This window comes from Achroia grisella, unplaced genomic scaffold, assembly GCF_030625045.1.
Source record: "Achroia grisella isolate CSIRO2021 unplaced genomic scaffold, CSIRO_AGI_Agris_v1 utg2786, whole genome shotgun sequence".
NCBI classification, from domain to species: Eukaryota; Metazoa; Arthropoda; class Insecta; order Lepidoptera; family Pyralidae; genus Achroia; species Achroia grisella.
The window spans coordinates 121,353-141,247 of record NW_026712766.1 but is presented as its reverse complement, the minus strand read 5'-3'; the positions used below and the strand labels follow the sequence as shown (position 1 = coordinate 141,247).

General features: G+C 34.9%; 1 protein-coding gene across 8 annotated transcripts in view; it reads left to right on the top strand.

Annotated features, from left to right (window-relative positions):
* LOC131843118 (muscle calcium channel subunit alpha-1) overlaps nt 1-19,895 on the top strand; it is a 139,341-nt gene that overhangs the window by 10,457 nt on the left and 108,989 nt on the right. For 7 of the 8 annotated variants that reach the window (XM_059191718.1, XM_059191719.1, XM_059191721.1 and 4 more), the window contains exon 1: nt 7,850-8,159. The exons of the other annotated variant lie outside the window; for it this stretch is intronic. The gene's annotated coding sequence lies outside the window, so the exon portion shown is untranslated. Of the gene's footprint in view, nt 1-7,849; nt 8,160-19,895 lie in introns of those variants that run through there. 8 annotated transcript variants of the gene reach the window in all.

The following is a 19,895-nucleotide window of genomic DNA, read 5'->3' as shown; positions in this document are numbered from 1 at the left end:
AGGAGCATATTTTAGCAATGGATGATTTGATTGATGTCAGTAAATACAATGCTGACCGTTTTGAGTCGTTAACTAAACATTGTACATGTGATCATTCAACTTTGCCAAATAATAATTCAGTTTCAACTGTGCAGAAAAATGAAGTTCAGGGGATTTGTGCCAGTGACCATAATCCTAAAAGTAGCACAATGGTGTTTTCTGACAGAATAGGCTGTAATTTTGGGTCTATATTGAAGTATCATCTTAAGGGTGATTTATTAAATTACTGTATGCCAGAGGCATCATTTGCACAAATTATTAACAAAATTAAATCTACTAAAATGAATAAAATGACCACAGTTGTGTTATTTTTCGGTAATAGTATTAAATTAAATAGACAGGATATAATTAAAGGTATTCAATATTTGTTACAATTGAATGTATATAAGATTGTATTGTGCGCTCTTCCTTATACAAGTAACCATTATCATAAAAAAATTAACAATAAGGTACATTACCTTAATAATTTATTACATACATTGACATGTCGTCATAGTGACGTTTTTACATTTTTTGACACTAATAGTTTCATTAGTGATTTTTATTTGACAAAAGATACAATGTATCTTTCTAAATCTTCTAAGAATAAAATAGCCACTTTAGTGGCTTATAATATTGACTTCATGAACAGTTTACATGGTAAACTTCAATATAAAAATTGTGACATAACAAATAATTCTATTAATTTTTGTTTAAATAGTGATATAAGTAATTTGACTGCAGATTTAAACTGCTAACAAAGACAAAGGGAAAGCAATTAGAATTGGTAATTGTTCATCAGAACATACAAAGTTTTCCCGGCAGTGCGTTAATTATACAATTATTTTTGGAAAAATACAATATTGACATTATCTGTTTCACTGAACATTGGCTTAAAGAAAGCAATATGATGTTCAGTTTAAATAATTATAATGTTGTCAGCTGCTTCAATAGAAAGTCAGTTAACAGAGGTGGGTCTATGATAATTGCAAGAAATAATATTAAAGTAAAGGAACGTGCTGACATTGTTAGACTTTCTATTGAGTGTTGTACAGAAATCTCATGTATAGAACTAGATAATTATATACTTATATGTGTTTATAGGCCTCCTAATAGTGATTATAATGTATTTGAAGAGGTGATGGAGGATATATTAAAAAAAGTATTTAATAGCAGTAAAAAAATTGTGTGTGGTGATTTTAACGTTGATATTCTTTGTGATACACCCACATGTACAAAAATTATTAGTTTATTTCAGTCTTTTAATTTGAGTAATGTCTTTCAGGAACCCACTCGTGTAACCGCTACGACTGCTACTTGTCTTGACAATGTTTTTTGTAACTGTGAGTATATTGAAAAAATAATAATAAATAAACTTCCTTCAGATTCCGAACCTTCCTTCCTTGTGGTCAAGTTGTTAAGTTTAGTAATCAGAGTAAAAAAAATACCAATAATAAAAGATTAAAAAGACAAATAAATGCTTACAATATTAATAAATACAAAAGCACGGTTAAATATAAATTAGACTTAGAGTTACAATCTGTCAGTCTTAATAATCCTGATATTCTTTACACCAAGTTAATTAGTCTTTTGTCAAAAGAATACCAGAATATTTTCAAGAAAAGAGAATATTGTGTTAAATCTAAATTTACAGAATGGGCAACAGTAGGAATACTTAAAAGTAGAAACATTTTATTTGATTTATATGATCAAAAAAATATAGATTTGATGACAAATTTACGACTTATGTGAGAAATTACTCTAAAATTTTCAAACAAGTTTGTATTGCAGCTAAATCTAATTTTATAAATAAACAAATTAATCAGTACTCTGACAAAATTAAGCCCATCTGGGGAATTATAAACAAAGAAACTGGACGGTCTGAAAAAGCCTGCAATCAATTCTCATTAAATTATGACAATAAGTTAATAACAGCAACGAAAGATATAGTTCATATTTTCCAAGATTTTTTTGCTAATATTCCGATTGATATTACATCTTCTCTAGACTCATCTCCAATTCGAGCAAAAACGTTACTGGAGGCTAATGTCAGCCCTTGCTCTTTAACATTTAAATTTTCCCATGTCAGCCCTTTTCATGTCATAAAAATATTCAAACAGTTAAATTTAAAAAATACGGAAGATCTCTGGGACATGTCAGTTAAAGTATGTAGTTAGTTCATTCATAGATATTGTTGCTCCTTATCTAGCTACTATTTTCAATAAATGTGTTGATAATGGCGTGTTTCCTCAATTAATGAAATTTAGCAAATTAATTCCACTCTTTAAATCTGGAGATAGATTTGAGCTAGGCAACTATAGACCAATTTCTATTTTGCCAGTTCTAAGTAAAGTATTTGAAAAGATTATATTTAACCAAATGTTAAAATACTTCAGGGATAACGGACTGCTTCACAGTCAGCAATACGGTTTTACTGCCGGCAAGTCTACTACTGATGCAGGTGTAGCGCTTATTACACATATATTCGAATCATGGGAAAACTCACAGGATGCTCTCGGCGTTTTTTGTGACTTGTCGAAGGCGTTTGATTGCGTAGATCATGAAACACTTTTGTACAAGCTCAAACATTATGGTATTAGAGATAATGACCTAAGTCTAATGAAAACTTATCTAGAGGATAGGGTGCAAACTGTAGATATTGATGGTGTAAAGTCTAAGGGAACTAATATAAAAATGGGCGTTCCTCAAGGTTCAACATTAGGCCCATTTCTCTTTTTAATTTATATAAATGACCTTCCCTACATGGTAGAGAAAGTTGCAGATATAGTGTTATTTGCGGATGATACTTCGTTAGTATTTAAAATTGGTCGCCAATGTAATCAATTAGACGATGTAAATTATGCTATCTCTGCTATACTAAATTGGTTCACATGTAATAATCTATTATTGAACTCCAACAAAACTAAGTGCATTAAATTCACGCTGCCTAATGTAAAACAAGTAAATACGCAGCTATTGCTTAATGATGAAATAGTAAATTTTGTTAATGATACAGTTTTTTTAGGAATAACAGTGGACTCGAAGTTACAACCCCATATTTCAAAATTAGCCAGTAGACTTAGTTCTGCTGCTTATGCAATTAGAAGGATAAGGCAATTAACAGACGTGGCGACGGCAAAACTTGTATATTTTAGTTATTTCCATAGCATTATGTCATATGGCATACTGCTATGGGGTAAAGCTGCCGATATAAATACTATATTTATTTTACAAAAGAGAGCCATACGTTCTATTTATGGTATGGGTTCTAGAGAGTCATTACGTCAATGCTTTAAACAATTAAATATCCTCACCGTTGCCTCACAGTACATTTATGAAAATATTATGTATACAAGGAAAAACTTAGATAGTTTCAAGAAACTTAAAGACTGTACAAGTAGAAACTTACGCAATAAAAATAGGCTAATTTTACCTAAATGCCGTCTACACAAAGTTAGTAATTCATTTTATGGTAATTGCGTAAGATTCTATAATAAACTGCCAGAGTCTACGCTAAATCTTACTCTCTGTAAGATTTAGCGTAGACTCTGCAATTCAAATCTTATATTAAACAAATGTTATGTAAAAAAGCCTATTATAAGATAGATGAATTTATAGATTATAGCAATATATAGCAAGAATAAGTTTATTTGCGGACAACGTTATAATTTTAATTTTCATACTGCTTTCTTGATATATGATAGCGTAGCGGCTTTTGTATTGATTGCCGCATGCATCCTTATGTAAAGTGCGAATACTGTAACTACCATATAGTTATTTTTGTAGCTGTGACGTGGTCGTGTGGAATGAGTAGTCATGCTCACTAAAATGTCCAGACATGTGGCGGCGTGGTGGGCCGGGTCAATGGGCTCCCTAAAATATGGTCGAGCGCAGTGATGGCTGGCTCATCCGTCATACTCGTGAACGAGTGCTGCTTGTAGGGACTGGTCTGCTCTTATCACTACGACTGATTTAATCTTATTGCATGATTATATTTGACCCAAAAAATTAGTGCTTGTTGGTAGTTTGTATTCACACGTTTCGACTTGTAAATGTAAACTTACAAGGATTATTTAAAAGAGCAACACACAAGTTTCTTGCTCGTTCTTCTTGTGATGAGACAGCTTTCCGAACGAGTGGTAGATTAAAAACAAATTGTTATGACTATTCAAAAGTGCTTAAATTAAGTTTATTTGAATAAATGATTTTCTATTCTATTCTATTCTATTCTATAAATAATGACAGCGTCAAGTTTAAAACAGTATATAATCATAAAAATTAAATACTATTATATATACATATCTACGGAACCTCTACATAAATCTGGGACAAATTTATCCGCTTGTTTTCATTGTCATTTGTAGAGAATACTTTAACTAGTAACCAAAGGACAAGTTCGTTAAATATTTAGTTGCCTATAATGAAAACGCACCCAGTGTCCCGAGGGTCTCGTAGCGCTACGATCGCTACGAATTCGCTACGGGTGTGCTACGGACGAGCTACAACCGCTACGAACACCGCGGCGTAGACGCCACGCCTTCTAATATTATACACTTGCGAGCAAAAATATGAATCAATTAATTGGAACTGATTCTGATAATAAAAATTGGAGTGTCTGTTTGTAATATTGAAATAACCGTTTTTTACTACATGCAGATTCCGCGCGATCTGGAGTACTTAAAAACTAGTTAAAAATAATAAGAATAATACCATTCGAAAGGTTAAACTGTTAACTTTAAATTGATATCAAATTCATTTAAATCACACCAGTATTTAAGAAGTTATCCGGGATTGAGTGAAGGAGTAAGTTAACTCGTATACATGCAAGCGTTATCGGATTTTTTTTATCAGTCGGCTTTGGGGCCGTTCAAGTATTACGTAGGCACTATGGAGGGGGGGGGGGAGTCTGGTGGATGTGTGGTGTGACAAAAATGGATAAGATAAAGAATGAATACATTAGAGGAAGTATGAAAGTGACGCCGGTGTCGGAGAGGTTGAAGAGTAATCGTCTATCATGGTATGGACATGTAATGCGTAGGAACGAGGATAATATTTTAAGAAAGGTGTTACATATGAATGTGGGTGGTTATAAGGGCAGAGGAAGGCCGAAAAAGAGATGGATGGACTGTGTGAAAGATGATATGGTAAGAAAGGAATTAAATAACGCGATGACTGCGAACAGGGATGAATGGAAGAGAAAAACATATTACGACGACCACAAATAAATGGGATAAGGAAGAAGCAGATGATATGGGGGGGGGGGTCTTTGCTTTGTTTATTTTGGATGACATGGGTATACCCCCATGGACCCCGGGGAGGCTATATGATTACGTCATCGGTAGTTATTTACTTTTTTACACGAATTGCATAATTGAAAACTGTTTACGTAAGCATGGGGGGAGGGGGTAAGAGCTTTGCTTACTTTTGCTGACAAGGGGGATGGGGGGGTAAATAATTGTAATAAATCTGCTTACGTAATACTCAAATAATAATATTATTTGAGCTTGCGTGTAACAGCCTAGACCACATCATCACTGCGGTCAAACGCGGTCAAATTTTAATATAAAAACAAAAAAAACGGCCCCTTTCACACGTTGACCAGCACACGTTTTTGTTACTTTTAACCCTTGAACTTAGACGATATTTTTATTATTCTTAACTACTTATTAAGTACAGTTAAGTATTAAGTAGCTGCACCCGCAACTTCCTCCGCGTGAAATTTAACTTTATTTTTCTATATAAAATAAAAGTAGCCTAAGTTGCTCCTTATTACATATGCTACCTGCCAATAAAAGTCCCGTCAAAATCGGTCCAGCCATTTCAAAGATTAACCGGAAGAAACAGACAGACAGACAAAAATTGTAAAAAAATGGGTGTATGTACCGTATTTATATCCTATCTTCCAAGATACAGAAATCAGGTGGGCCCAGTACTAATGTTACTACAGATCTGTATCTAATAAACTGAATATTTAATCTAAATTTAGTAGATATAGCATAAACATTGAACTGATAAAGCTTTTGATTGTATTATCATATTTTCGACCTTGAGTCATAATAATCTTAAAGTACATAATACGTTTATATTACTCGCATAGACTTTATATTTATTTATTGCAATATTTAAAATATATGTATAACTAGCTGTACACGCGACTTTGTTCGCGTGGAATTTAACTTAATTTTTCTAAAATAAAAGTAGCCTAAGTTACTCATTATTAGATTAGCTACCTGCCAGTAAAAGTCCCGTCAAAATCGGTCCAGCCATTTCAGAGATTAGCCGGAACAAACAAACAGACAGACAGACAAAAATTGTAAAAAATGTTATTTTGGTATTTATATCGTATTTGTACTCATATGCATGTAGTAAAAAACGGTTATTTCAATATTACAAACATACACTCCAATTTTATTAATATTTTTAGATCTTATTGGCAATCTTAGTGCCAAATGCCATGCCTAAAATACCATCCTGATCATCTGGATGAATGGCGGTTCTCAACAGTGCGGTTTTCTAGAAACTTTTTGCCACAATTTTTATATATAAAGATGATAATAATAATAATAATAATCTCAAGACAATTCACACAGCGCCGTCTTGACCCAAAAGCTTGTGTTATGGGTACTAGACAACTGATACAAATACATAGATATATATTTTTTTTCTTAAATACTATGCATAGTAATACTATGCATAGAAAACACCCAGACCGATACAAACAATCATACTCATGAATACAAATGTTTGTACCGTGCGAGGAATTGAACCCGCGACCATCGAAAAGGCGGTGCGCTAAACCGCTAGACCACTGAGGTCGTCAAAAGTTCACATTTACCTATGTTAGGTAAAAAAGGTACACTTTTGAGTGTGCTTTTACCCATGACTACCTTCTTCTTCTTCTCTACCATGACTACCTACTTCTGAATGCCAATGGTTAGCTGCTAGAGAATGTCATATTTTATAACACAGATGACAAACGAGCATGCGGCTCACCTGATGGTAAGTGATTACCGCCGCCCATGAGCACCCGCAACACCAGGGGAATTGCAAGTACGTTGTCGGCCTTTTAAAAAGGAATAAGCTCTTTTCTTGAAGGTTTCAATATCGTATCGGTTCGGAAATACCATTGCTGGAAGGTGATTCCACAACGTGGTTGTGCGTGGCAAAAAGTGTTAGTGTTCTGAATTGGGCTGTCTTTGAAAATAAGTTATAATTGTTGCGTATATATACAGAATGTTTGAATATATACTCATATATATAATAGAGTTGCCAGCCGTCCTATTTTCCCAGGACACGTCCTAGTTTTTGTAGTGTCCTGAGGTGTACTGGATAGTTTTTAAGCATCGTCCTGAGTCGTCATTTTAAATATCTGCGCGCCATTTTTGTAATACCTGCTCGAATTGTAGAGATTTTTTAAAATACTTTTAAGTATTAAAGACTGATTATTACCATTACTTGAATTTTATTAATTTAACATATTGACATTGTATAATAATATAATTATAACAAGTATATTACTGAGTCCTGGTTTTAAACTAAATTGTCCTGGTTTTTCCAATTTCAAATCCCAGTTTTTTTAGTTTGGTTGGTGCAGCCCTAATATGTAGAGAAGCAACGGTGTAACCTAATTATATCGACTATAAATCGAGATGTGCATACCCTGTCGGTATGTAACAATAAAAGAAAGAGCGGTGCGTGCATCCACAGTGCGTTGCCATTTCGAAAATAATTCATTGCGCCTCGGAATGAGGTCACGGCACCGCGTGAAGTGAGCGCGATGCGCCGCGCATCGGCGTGAAGTGAGGGGCGGAGTGCGCGCGCCGACCGACCGCCCAGTCCACACCACGCACCAAAACCTGAGCCTCACTAAAAAAAAATACAAAAAATACTCAAAATCAAGGCGTGTGCTGGATTCGAAGCTGCATGTAATAAAGCCGTAGCATGTCCGGCGCCGCGCCGCGCTCGCGTACCACCGACTGGTGATGTACAATATGATCCTGCACTCTGATGAGACCTAATTCGTTTTAGTGTAGTTAACTCGTATGTATCGTGCTGTGTATAGATAGTGTTGTATTATTGGAGTGTTATATGTGACGTGTTATATACCTAATTGATTTTACTGAGCCTGCACACTACCCTATGTAAGTATCTAATATATTTAATTTTTATTAAACGAGCCATTTTTTCGATTTATTTATTTACGCCTAATAGTCGTGCAAGGAAGTTTTTATACTCATTGAAAATAACATTTTCATGAAAGTTTTTAACTCTCTCTGTTTAGGAGTAATATATCTATTTGTTAATAATATAAAAATTAAATTATAGGTCTTTTTTTAATTTGTTAAAACTTCAATTTCAGCAACGGACCTGTGTTAAACATTATTAATTATTTACAGGCTTTTGTATGTGTAATAATAATCTGGTTAGGGGTTAATAGCACCCTGAGGGATGCTCGTAACAGATAACCGGATTCGTTTTAGACATCGGTATATCGGTACATCGGTACATCGGTACTGCACATGACGTTGTAGATACTGCGTCGGTTATGTGATCTCAGAGGACTTTCATTATTAATTAATTATTTGAAATGAATGAAAAAAATTAAAATTGTTTATTTCTTTAAAAAATATTTCAGTTACAATAATATAGTGTATGACCTGTGTCAGGGGTAGAAATGACTGTGTCAGATACATCCCGCTCTTCCATATACATTGTTATATGTGTTTTTTTTTATTATTTATTCATTTAATATCACATTTTATGATACATAACATTTTAATAATAAGACTTATAGTCTAAGATTAAAGAGATACATTATTGATAATAAAATGAACAGAAAAAACTCAATTTAATATGTACCAGTATCCTATCTCTAGATGTATAAATATTTTGTTTTACTGTACAGAAAAAAGAATAGAAAAAAAGTAATAATAAACCAGCAAAAGCTGAGAAAATGCGACAATAGTGTAAATAATGTTAATATATTTATTTGTCAGAGTATGGTATGTACAATGGTATGTAATGTAATATTTATGGTGGTAATTATATATGATACTAGCTGTACTCGCGACTTCCTCCGCGTGGAATTTAAGTTTATTTTTCTAAAATAAAAGAAGCCTAATTTAATCCTTATTACATCAGCTACCTGCCAATAAAAGTCGCGTCAAAATCGGTCCAGCCATTTCAGAGTATAGCCGGAACAAACAGACTGAAAAAAATGTTTTAAAATGTTATTTTGATGTATGTAGTATTTATATTCATATGCATGTAGTAAAAAGCGGTTATTTCAATATTACAACAAGACACTCCAATTTCATTTATATGTATAGATAAGTTTCATCATATTCTGCTGTTTCCAGCGTACAAATATTAGTTCTTTTTTTAATGTTTCGATTAAAAGAAATCTTTTTTAAAAATAAAAAATTCTTTCAGTAAATCTTTAAGAATAACTGTAATCCATAAATAATAAAAAATAAAAAAATAGATCATCTGTGTTTCAAACCTTTATCAATTAACACGGCGCAGTTAATTGAAACGGACCAGTAAAAATACCACGATAATGTGACGATAAAATTTCACATTGTTTTTATTCGAATTACTGCCAATTCGTTTGATGTTCTCGTTCCAGGGGATCACTCTTGTTATTGTAGGTGTAGGTTATTTGTCGTCATAATACGTACCTGTAAATTGTATACCGCGGTATAACAACAGTCATATCATTACGTTAATGCTTGTTACTATGGTAACTAACTTTGAAGAAAATTCAATTCAATGTTTAGAAATTTGTGATGAAATTAAATTCAAATTCAAAAATCATTTATTCATGTAGGACATTTTAGCCGCTAATTGTGGTGGGTTCGATTTCTCGCACGGTACAAACAATTGTATTTATGACTATAATTGTTTTGGTCTGGGTGTTTTCTATGTATCTATACATATAAATAAAATTTTAGTGTCTGTTTGTAATATTGAAATAACCGTTTTTTACTACACGCATATGAATATGAATACTGTACATACACCAAAATAACATTTTCTATAATTTTTGTCTGTCTGTCTGTCTGTCTGCTTGGTCCGACTAATCTCAGAAATGAATGGTCCGATTTTGACGACGACTTTTTTAGCAGGTAGCTGATGTAATAAGGAGTTACTTAGGCTACTTTTATTTTTGAAAAGCAAAGTTAAATTCCACGCGGACGAAGTCGCGGGAACAGCTAGTATTATATATGTTCATAATATTAATAAGTAATAAGCATACGTAAATATGAACACTGTAAAGCAGGAAATACAATCCTACAGTAAAAGCTACCAGTCTTTACCACTTTTATTTTAGAAAACTAAAGTTAAATTCCACGCGGACGAAGTCGCGGGTACAGCTAGTAAAAAATAAAAGATAAATACGAAGTTGCAAGTAGCAGCGATTCTTATTAAAATTGTATGGAGTAGAGTGGAGGAAACATTGAATTTTAAACATTTTATAACTCGGTCGGAATATATTAATATAAAATTCACTGTAAAAACATTTAATCTGAACTCTCAGCTGAAACTTCGTATTTACAATAGTAGGTACATTATTATTATATTACATACCTTCTAGATTTAAAATACTGCTATACTGAATAGAGTATCCTATAGAGCAGTGGTTCCCAAACAGTTTATGCTGCGTACCACTTCGAAAAAGATCTCAAACCTTGCCAAGAAGTGGTCTTATTCTTTCGTTCAACGGCAACTAAATACATATATTCCCCAGAATGCCGCGACGACCCTTGCGCATTCCGTCGCATTTTTAGGTCTTCCTTTGAGCAGGAGCTGGGCACAAAGGACAAGTCTATAGGTGTACCATAGTCTGGGATGGCGCTCCGCAGTCACAAGCCTCCCTTGAAGCAGCACTTTACCAAGTTGTACCTGCAGTGGCCCATCTGGGGTTCGTAGTCTGTTGAGCGATTTCCAAATGAGCCATTGCAGGTCCTTACCTGGGGGCAGGTGTACCCCTTATTGTAGCAATCACACTAATATTATAAGTGTGAAAGTTTGTGAGCGTGTGTGTTTGTTTGTTTTACTGATAGCCGCACGTATCTCTGGTACGCGTACCACTAATTGGGAAACACCGCTATAGAGTATTGTAGCTTTGGTCTACCACTCCGACTTGGACTGTTCAAAATCTACCGTGTACCATCGTAAGCACAGATTATTATATTAGAGTCCGTTAGTTTCTGTTCCCCTCCCTTACCTATGACAGTACTGAACTGACCGTACGGCGGCAATGACGCGCGCGCGCCTTTGTTATGAATTAAAATAAATTGGAACTGTGTTAAACCTACTGTGAAACTGGAAAGCTAGCGAAGATATCTTCCAGACCCTGAACCATACAGGTACGTGACAGACGTTTCCACATATTTTCCCTAACAGTGGTCTACCACTCCGACTTGGACAGTACACTATATATTTTACCGCTCATTCGGAAAGTTGTGACCAGTATCATTACGAAGAAACCGGAAACTCTGGCTTCTTATGATGCTAATCTTAATCTCTAAATATATATAACTTAAAGGTGACTGACTGACATAGTGATTTATCAACGCACAGCCCAAACCACTGGACGGATCGGGCTGAAATTTGGCATGCAGGTAGATGTTATGACGTAGGCATCCGCTAAGAAGGGATTTTGATTAATTCTACCCCCAAAGGGATAAAATAGGAGTTGAAAGATTGTATGAAACTTTGTCAATTTTAAACCGATCGGGCTGAGACTTTGCATGCATAAAGCTACTATGACGTAGGCATCTCCTAAGAAAGGATTTTGATAAATTCCACCCCTAAGGAGATAAATTAACGAGCGACCGCGGGCATAAGCTGGTATATAATAAACACCTAGTGAAATACAACTAGCCCTACGAAAACTTCTGCTGTATCAAATCGCAGCTGAAGTCAATATGTTAATAAAAGATAATAATGTCAGTGAAACAAATTAAATGAAAAAAAGCTGTCTCATCACAAGAAATGAGTCCCTTGTACTGCTCCACTAGTTACCATCCCTCAGTTAGTTATATTAAACTTGCTGTTTGCATAAAAAGTGTAATAAAGCTCGCTATTCATGACAGCGGCCTGCAACCGGGTCGCGACGACACACGCGCCGATATTACGGACGCGACCGCTCTTAGAATAATTGATTTTTTTTATGAAATTAGAATTTTTATATACAACTAGCTGAACAGATTTCATTTAAAGAATAAAAAATATATTTTTATTTTATACTAGCTGTTAATAGTAGTAGTAGTACTATTTTTCTAAAATAAAAGTAGCCTAAGTTACTCTTTATTATATTAGCTGCCTGCCAATAAAATTCCCATCAAAATCGGTCCAGCCATTTCAGAGATTAGCCGGAACAAACAGACAGACAGACAAAAATTGTAAAAAATGTTATTTTGGTGTATGTACCGTATTTATATTCATATGTGTTTAGTAAAAAACGGTTATTTCAATATTACAAACAGACACTATAATTTTATTTATATGTATAGATTATTTATGTGATATTGTATGTATGGTACATATAAAGTTACTAGCTTTTGCCCGAGGCTTCGCTCACGTTAATTTATCCCCTTAGGAGTGGAATTTATCAAAATCCTTTCTTATGGGATGCTTTCGTCATAGTAGCTTTATGCATGCGTGGTTATATGCTATGTCAGTCGCCTTCGAGTTATATATATTTAGATTATATCTATAAATCTAAACTTCGTCCCTTTTATAATAAGTCTGTACAGATATTTTCTTGAGAGAAAGTGAAAATTTCAGCAGGTAGAGACGTAATATTCAGCTGTATGTAGCATGAGGTATGATGCTGCTCATAGCTGCATCGTGTTCAACGAGGTGATGTTCCTGGCAGATAATAAAACGTGAGCCACTCCATCCGACGAGATATCGTGGACCAGGGATGTTAGGGTGCTCCGTAACCGTAACCGAAACTATCGGATATCCGATATAGAATAATATCCGTAACCGTAACCGAATCCGAAATAAAAGTTTCGGATAATATCGGATAGGGGCGGAGCCTAATAGAAACACGTTACGTAACCATTTTATTAGCTACTAGCTTTTGCCCGCGGCTCCGCTCGCGTTAATTTATCCCCTTAGGGGTGGAATTTATCAAAATCCTTTCGTAGGCGATGCCTATGTCATAGCAGCTTTATGCATGCAAAGTCTCAGCCCGATCGGTTTAAAATTGACAAAGTTTCATACAAAATTTCATCCCGTATTTGATCCCCTTGGGGTAGAATTATTCAAATTGCTCTCTTAGCGGATGCCTACGTCATAACATCTACCTGCATGCCAAATTTCAGCCCGATCCGTCCAGTGGTTTGGGCTGTGCGTTGATAGATCACTATGTTGCCTTTGAGTTATATATATATAACTCAAAGGTAACTGATAATATATTATATATTATATATATATATAGATTTGTATTTTACTTTTGAAATTCCTTAAAAAATTAATCCGTAACCGAAATTATCCGAAACCAACGGATAATCCGAAATAATTTAATATCCGCATCCGTATCCGTATCCGGTACAATAATCATTACTATATCCGAAACCTATCCGTATCCGAAATTTCATATCCATAACATCCTGTCGTAGACTTGTTCATACAAGTGCTAGAGATACCATCAGTACGAGATACCTCGTACATATACGACTCACTAAACGATTACTTGAATGAGGAGCGTGCATGGCAATAGTTGTTCATGTACGGGATTTTCATTTCATGTTAGACATAGACACCTATATAAATATACATCTATACATATAAATAAAATTGGAGTGTCTGTATCTAATATTGAAATAACCGTAATTTACTACATGCATATGAATATAAATACGGTACATACACCAAAATAACATTTTTTACCATTTTTGTCTGTCAGTATGTCGGTGTGTTTGTACGGATAATCTCTGAAATGGCTGGACCGATTTTGACGGGACTTTTTTTGGCAGGTAGCTGATGTAATAAGGAGTAACTTAGGCTAAAATTAGCCGGTATATACAGTATTTATATTCATATGCATGTAGTAAAAGCGGTTATTTCAATATTACAAACAGACACTCCAATTTTGTTTATACGTATTATATATATAAGTTGTGTTACGGACATTTGTAACAATACAATCAGTTGTTTCAGTCGCTGAAAGCAACGTTTCAATAGACATACCATTCATCGGCCCGATCCATTCAGTGGGCGGATGTAGTCGCGGGGGAGTGACCACAATGACCATTAGTCACGGTGGTCGTTTCGGTCACTCAACAAATTCCGGCCCCCGGGCCCCAGCCCCCGGACCCCCTGGGCCCCCGGGACCCCGCACGGGAACAAACCAACAAATGGGAACAATTAATAAACACGCCCGCATACCCTCGTTTCACTAACTTTTACTGAGACGCTGCAGATTCTTGAGATATCGTAAGAGCCTGTAATAGACCTACAAACATATAGATATTTAAAAAAAAATATATTTTGGCACTTATTGAATATTAAAAAAAATTTTTTTTTTAACACATTACTTATGTTTTGGGTACATTTTTATATTATATTCAATACTAACTTATATTATTTTACTTAATTCAGCCTAATACCATTAGCATGTGTAGATTATTTTGAGTAGTCATGCTCACTAAAATGTCCAGACTTGTGGCGGCGTGGTGGGCCGGGTCATTGGGCTCCCTAAAATATGGTCGAGTGCAGTGATGGCTGGCTTCTCCGTCATACTCGTGAACGGGTGCTTCTGGTAGGGACTGGTCTGCTCTAATCACTATGACTGATTTCCTCTTATTAATTGTTTAACCAGTTGGTTATATATTCAATATTTTTTCTATTTGAGTATTTAATTGAATTAGTGCTAATTGGTAGTTTGTATTCACACACTTAAACTTAAAAATGTAAAGTAATAATAAAATTATTTAAAAGAGCAACACGCAAGTTTCTTGCTCGTTCTTCTTGTGATGAGACAGCTTTCCGAATGAGCGGTTGATTAAAAAAAATGTGTTGACTATTCAAAAGTGCTTCAATGTAAGTTTATTTGAATAAATTATTTTCTATTCTTTATATTCTATTCTATGTCATCCGCAGGGTTTAGACTATCTCATCAAAATTCATTTAAATCGGTTCAGTAGTCTTGGCGTGAAAGTGAGACCAACAAACAGACTTTCGCATTTATAATATTAGTAGGAAATATAAAGTCAACTTAGATGTCAGTCTATCACTACTAATATGTAAGTTAGTGCTTATCCTGCGTCCCTGTGCTATCCCCTCCCCCCCCCCTCCCCCCCTCCCTTAACACAGGCTCCCCCGGCGGTGTCAACGGCGGCTGGTGGTGACCCCGCGACCTACATACTCGCGGACATATGACAATGAAATGGGGTGAGCTCTCACACGCCACAGTTACGTTAAGTCACAGGTTCAGATCCTAAATATAGTACAGTACACGCTGTATTATACTAATATAATGATCCGCCCCGGGTTCGTTTGGATGTAGTCGTGACTGGAGCGGGAACACATCGTCTATTTTATTAAAAACCAGAATAATTGTAATAAATGTTTTATTATATATATTAACTAGCTTTTGACCGCGGCTTCGCTCGCGTTAATTTATAACTCAAAGGTGACTGACGTAGTGATCTATCAACGCACAGCCCAAACCACTGGACGGATCGGGCTGAAATTTGGCATGCAGGTAGATGTTATGACGTAGGAGTCCGTTAAGAAAGGATTTTGATTAAATCTACCCCCAAAGGGATAAAATAGGGGATGAAAGTTTATATGAAACTTTGTCAATTTTAAACCGATCGGGCTGAGACTTTGCATGCATAAAGCTACTATGATGTAGGCATCCCCTAAGAAAGGATTTTGATAAATTCTTTCTTAGGGGATGATCTTTGAGTTATATATATATATATAGAAGTAACAAAAAAATATGTAAAAAATATGATGATAACATTAAAAAAATAGTATAAAAACCTATCAAAGCCTCTTCATTATTACAATTGTCTCTTCGCATTTAACATATTTGAAACAAAACACTGTTTACAAAATTTTAGCACCACTAAGTGCAATGGAATGGAACAGATACAATCTTAGGGATGTTACTAGTTTGACCTCTGTCATTAGTTATGTTCCTATATATCTTATATATATGTATATGTTTCGTACATTGCAGCAGTGATATGTCTCCAGCCGTTAGTCACGCAAACTTCGAAATCGCTATCGCCGAGTTTTTGTTTGAAATACGAGAAAAATAATAATTGCGGGCCGAGAGCGCCGCGCGCCGGGACTACACGAATGCCGACCGAATAGTTTCAAACATTACAAACTCCGAATTGAAATGAAAAATATATATTTTCATGCCCTCTGGCTGAGAGATAAAATGGTAGATACGTTTATAAAAATGCGTATATATATTCATAATCGCTACGTGACTTGTGTACAAGGGATGTTGATATCGTCGTAGCCTACCTACTACTGGCTTACTACCCTCAATAATAAACTTCCACTGTCATACGAACAAATGTGAGATACAAAGAATACTATTTGTGACAATGGATATTTTTAAACTTTCATGTTTAGGTTACACTAGCTGTGCCCGCGGTTTCACTCGTTAAATTTCAATATAAAATATAGCCGTGTATTTTTTTTATTTAAATAATTTTAATGCACATCATACATAAGTAAAAAAGTACATATGGCGGACTTAACAGCTAATGGCGAGTTATTCCAATGCGTAAGCTATTTTACTGTAAAGTTCCATCAAAATCCGTTCAATATTTTTGCGTGAAAGAATAACAAACATCCATACTTACAAACTTTAGCATTTATAATATTATAAAGAATTATAATAAAAAAATATTTATAATCAAATAACATAGCCCTTTTTGATAGTTACAATTATTTAAACTTTTACGTTTCACGTTTCATTATTATTCGTTTTAAAACCCGTTTAACTATATTAATAACTAGCTGCTCCCGCGACTTCGTCCGCGTCAAACTTAAAAATGTAAAGTAATAATAAAATTATTTAAAGGAGCAACACGCAAGTTTCTTGCTCGTTCTTCTTGTGATGAGACAGCTATCAGAATGAGCAGTAGATTAAAAAAATGTGATGATCAAGTGGTTCAATGTAAGTTTATATGAATAAATGATTTTCTATTCTATATAACTCGTAATTATTATTCAACTACTGGTATATAAACATGAACACGGACAGTGTGGTTGCGTGCCCCGGTAGTACAGTCTCACTCACTGTTACCATGTTAACACTAAATATGTTATTCACCCAAAGATCAATAGTTAAAGGGTGCATTCAGATATATAACCCCTATTTAGAATAATAGGCCAATGGCAGGTCACGTTAATTATTTATTGTCAAAACGTTAGCACCCAATTAGTATAGTAATTTTAAGTAGCTGTGACGTGGTCGTGTGGAATGAGTAGTCATGCTCACTAAAATGTCCAGACTTGTGGCGGCGTGGTGGGCCGGGTCATTGGGCTCCCTAATATGGTCGAGCGCAGTGATGGCTGGGTCATACGTCATACTCGTGAACGAGTGCTGCTTGTTGGGACTGGTCTGCTCTTAACACAACGTGTATATTCATATTTGACCTTAATAAATTTGTGCTTGTTGGTAGTTTATATTCACACGTTTCGAAGTGTATGTAACTTACAAGGTAAGTCACATACACTTCAAAATGTATGTGAACTTACAAGGATTGTTTAAAAGAGCAACACGCAAGTTTCTTGCTCGTTCTTCTTGTGATGAGACAGCTTTCCGAATGAGCGGTAGATTAAAAAAAATGTTATGACTATTCAAAAGTACTTAAATTAAGTTTATTTGAATTCTATTCTATTCCATTCGTCAGTTCTTCTCATCTCGAAATCATTCCGAACTGACGGTAGATTTGACATATCATAAGAGTCTGTAATAGACCTACATGAATAAAGATATTTTTACTTAGTTTCTTTTTAATTTTTATACTATAAAAATAAGAAATAATATTGAGAAGGAATAAGGTTATTTAAATTAATTTATTAATAGTAGAAGAAAGTACGACAGCTCGGTCGGGATGGTATACCGATGCTTCCCATGGGAATATCCCAGGTAACCTTTTCAATGACAGATGGCTAGTCAGTGAGGTACATTAGCTTACTATAAAATGAAAATGTATTTTTTACATTTCTTTAAGACTTAGTTGTGTAGTATAATGTCTTAATAAATACATATACACTCACACATCGACCGATCCCGTCCTATTCAAACTGGTATCAAAATTACGACAGCCTGAGCCAAGGTTCGAACCCCTGAAGGTACCCTCTAAAGTGGTATCCGTCAGGCGGGAGTTGTCCTCCAGCCGCTCCATAAGTCCTTCCTTAGGTTTGGAGTGACATCTGCACTCGCCGCCTATCGTCCGGTGAAGCTGTAAAGGCCAGCTGCGGCCAACAGCATTAGATTAGTCCCAAAAAAAAAGCCACATCATTCAGTGTTTGAGCACAGGATGTGCTGGTTGTATTTTAAATGCTAAAATGAATTATGTTAGAGACATAGTTAAATTAATACTGTATAGTTGTTATTTTATTACAATAAGATAAAAAAAAAATTAAGGGTGGACTACCCCTAACATTTAGGGGGATGAAAAATAGATGTTGGCCGATTCTCAGACCTCAATACGCTCACAAAATTTCATGAGAGTCGGTCAAGCCGTTTCGGAGGAGTATGGGAACGAAAACTGTGACACGAGAATTGTATATATAAGATAATGATTATTATTATAATTACGTAATCCAAGTACTTGTTATATTAGTTAGGTGGAGTGTTCGTCTGTGTATTACGCCTTTACAAACTATCGACAGCTCCCAACTATCCTATCAAATGAAAATTCCTCGGGCGGCGCGGCGTCCCATTTGTTGGCGAAGCCCGGGGGCGCCTCCACGGCCACTAATTACTAATTACTGCGTACATTACCGTCCACGTTATTAAAGAGAGAACACTTTACCAAGTTGACGGCAAGTTTGTTTACTATATGGTCGTATCCTTAGACTTAACCCAAGTTAACCTAACTAAAGCTTGTGTTATGGGTACTAGACTACTGATACATAGATGTTTTTTTTCGTAAATATATACATATTATACACAGATAACACCCAGACAGATACAAAAACTTATACTCATAAATATATTTTTAGTGCCGTGCGAGGAATCGAACCCGCGACCATGGACGGAAAGCGGTGTGTTACTAGACCATAGAGGTCGTCAATAATACTTCAACCAGCTTGATGGATAGTGAAATAGAACAAAAAATTGTAGCGGAAGTAAATAAAATCATATAAATTCATTAATTTTGAAATATTTGATAAATATAACTTTTGTAACAGTTATATTTATTTAGCTATTATTTGTTTATTATATTATTTATTTTTATTAATTAGTTTATAAATATATGTTGGAAGAGGATCATTATTCTTCATTTTCGAGTTCGTCTTCTAGTTATAATTCTACATATAATGATTTTATTCCCCTTAATGAAACTTTAAATATTAACTTTGATAATACCGCGAAAAATTTTAATGTGGTGCATATTAATGCTCAAAAATTCCGGCCCATTTTCCTGATTTTCTAACATCTTTTAACGTTGATAATTTGCATGCCGTTTTGATTTCAGAATCATGGTTAAAACCTTGTCTTCCATCTGTCTCCTATTCTTTGCCCGGTTTTAACCTGATCCGTAATGATCGTGTAAAGATTGGAGTTGCCATTTACCTTCGTGATTATATTTCCTATAAAATTATCCTCTCCTCTGATACATCCAACCCTTCTCTAGAACCAGAATTTATTTTTA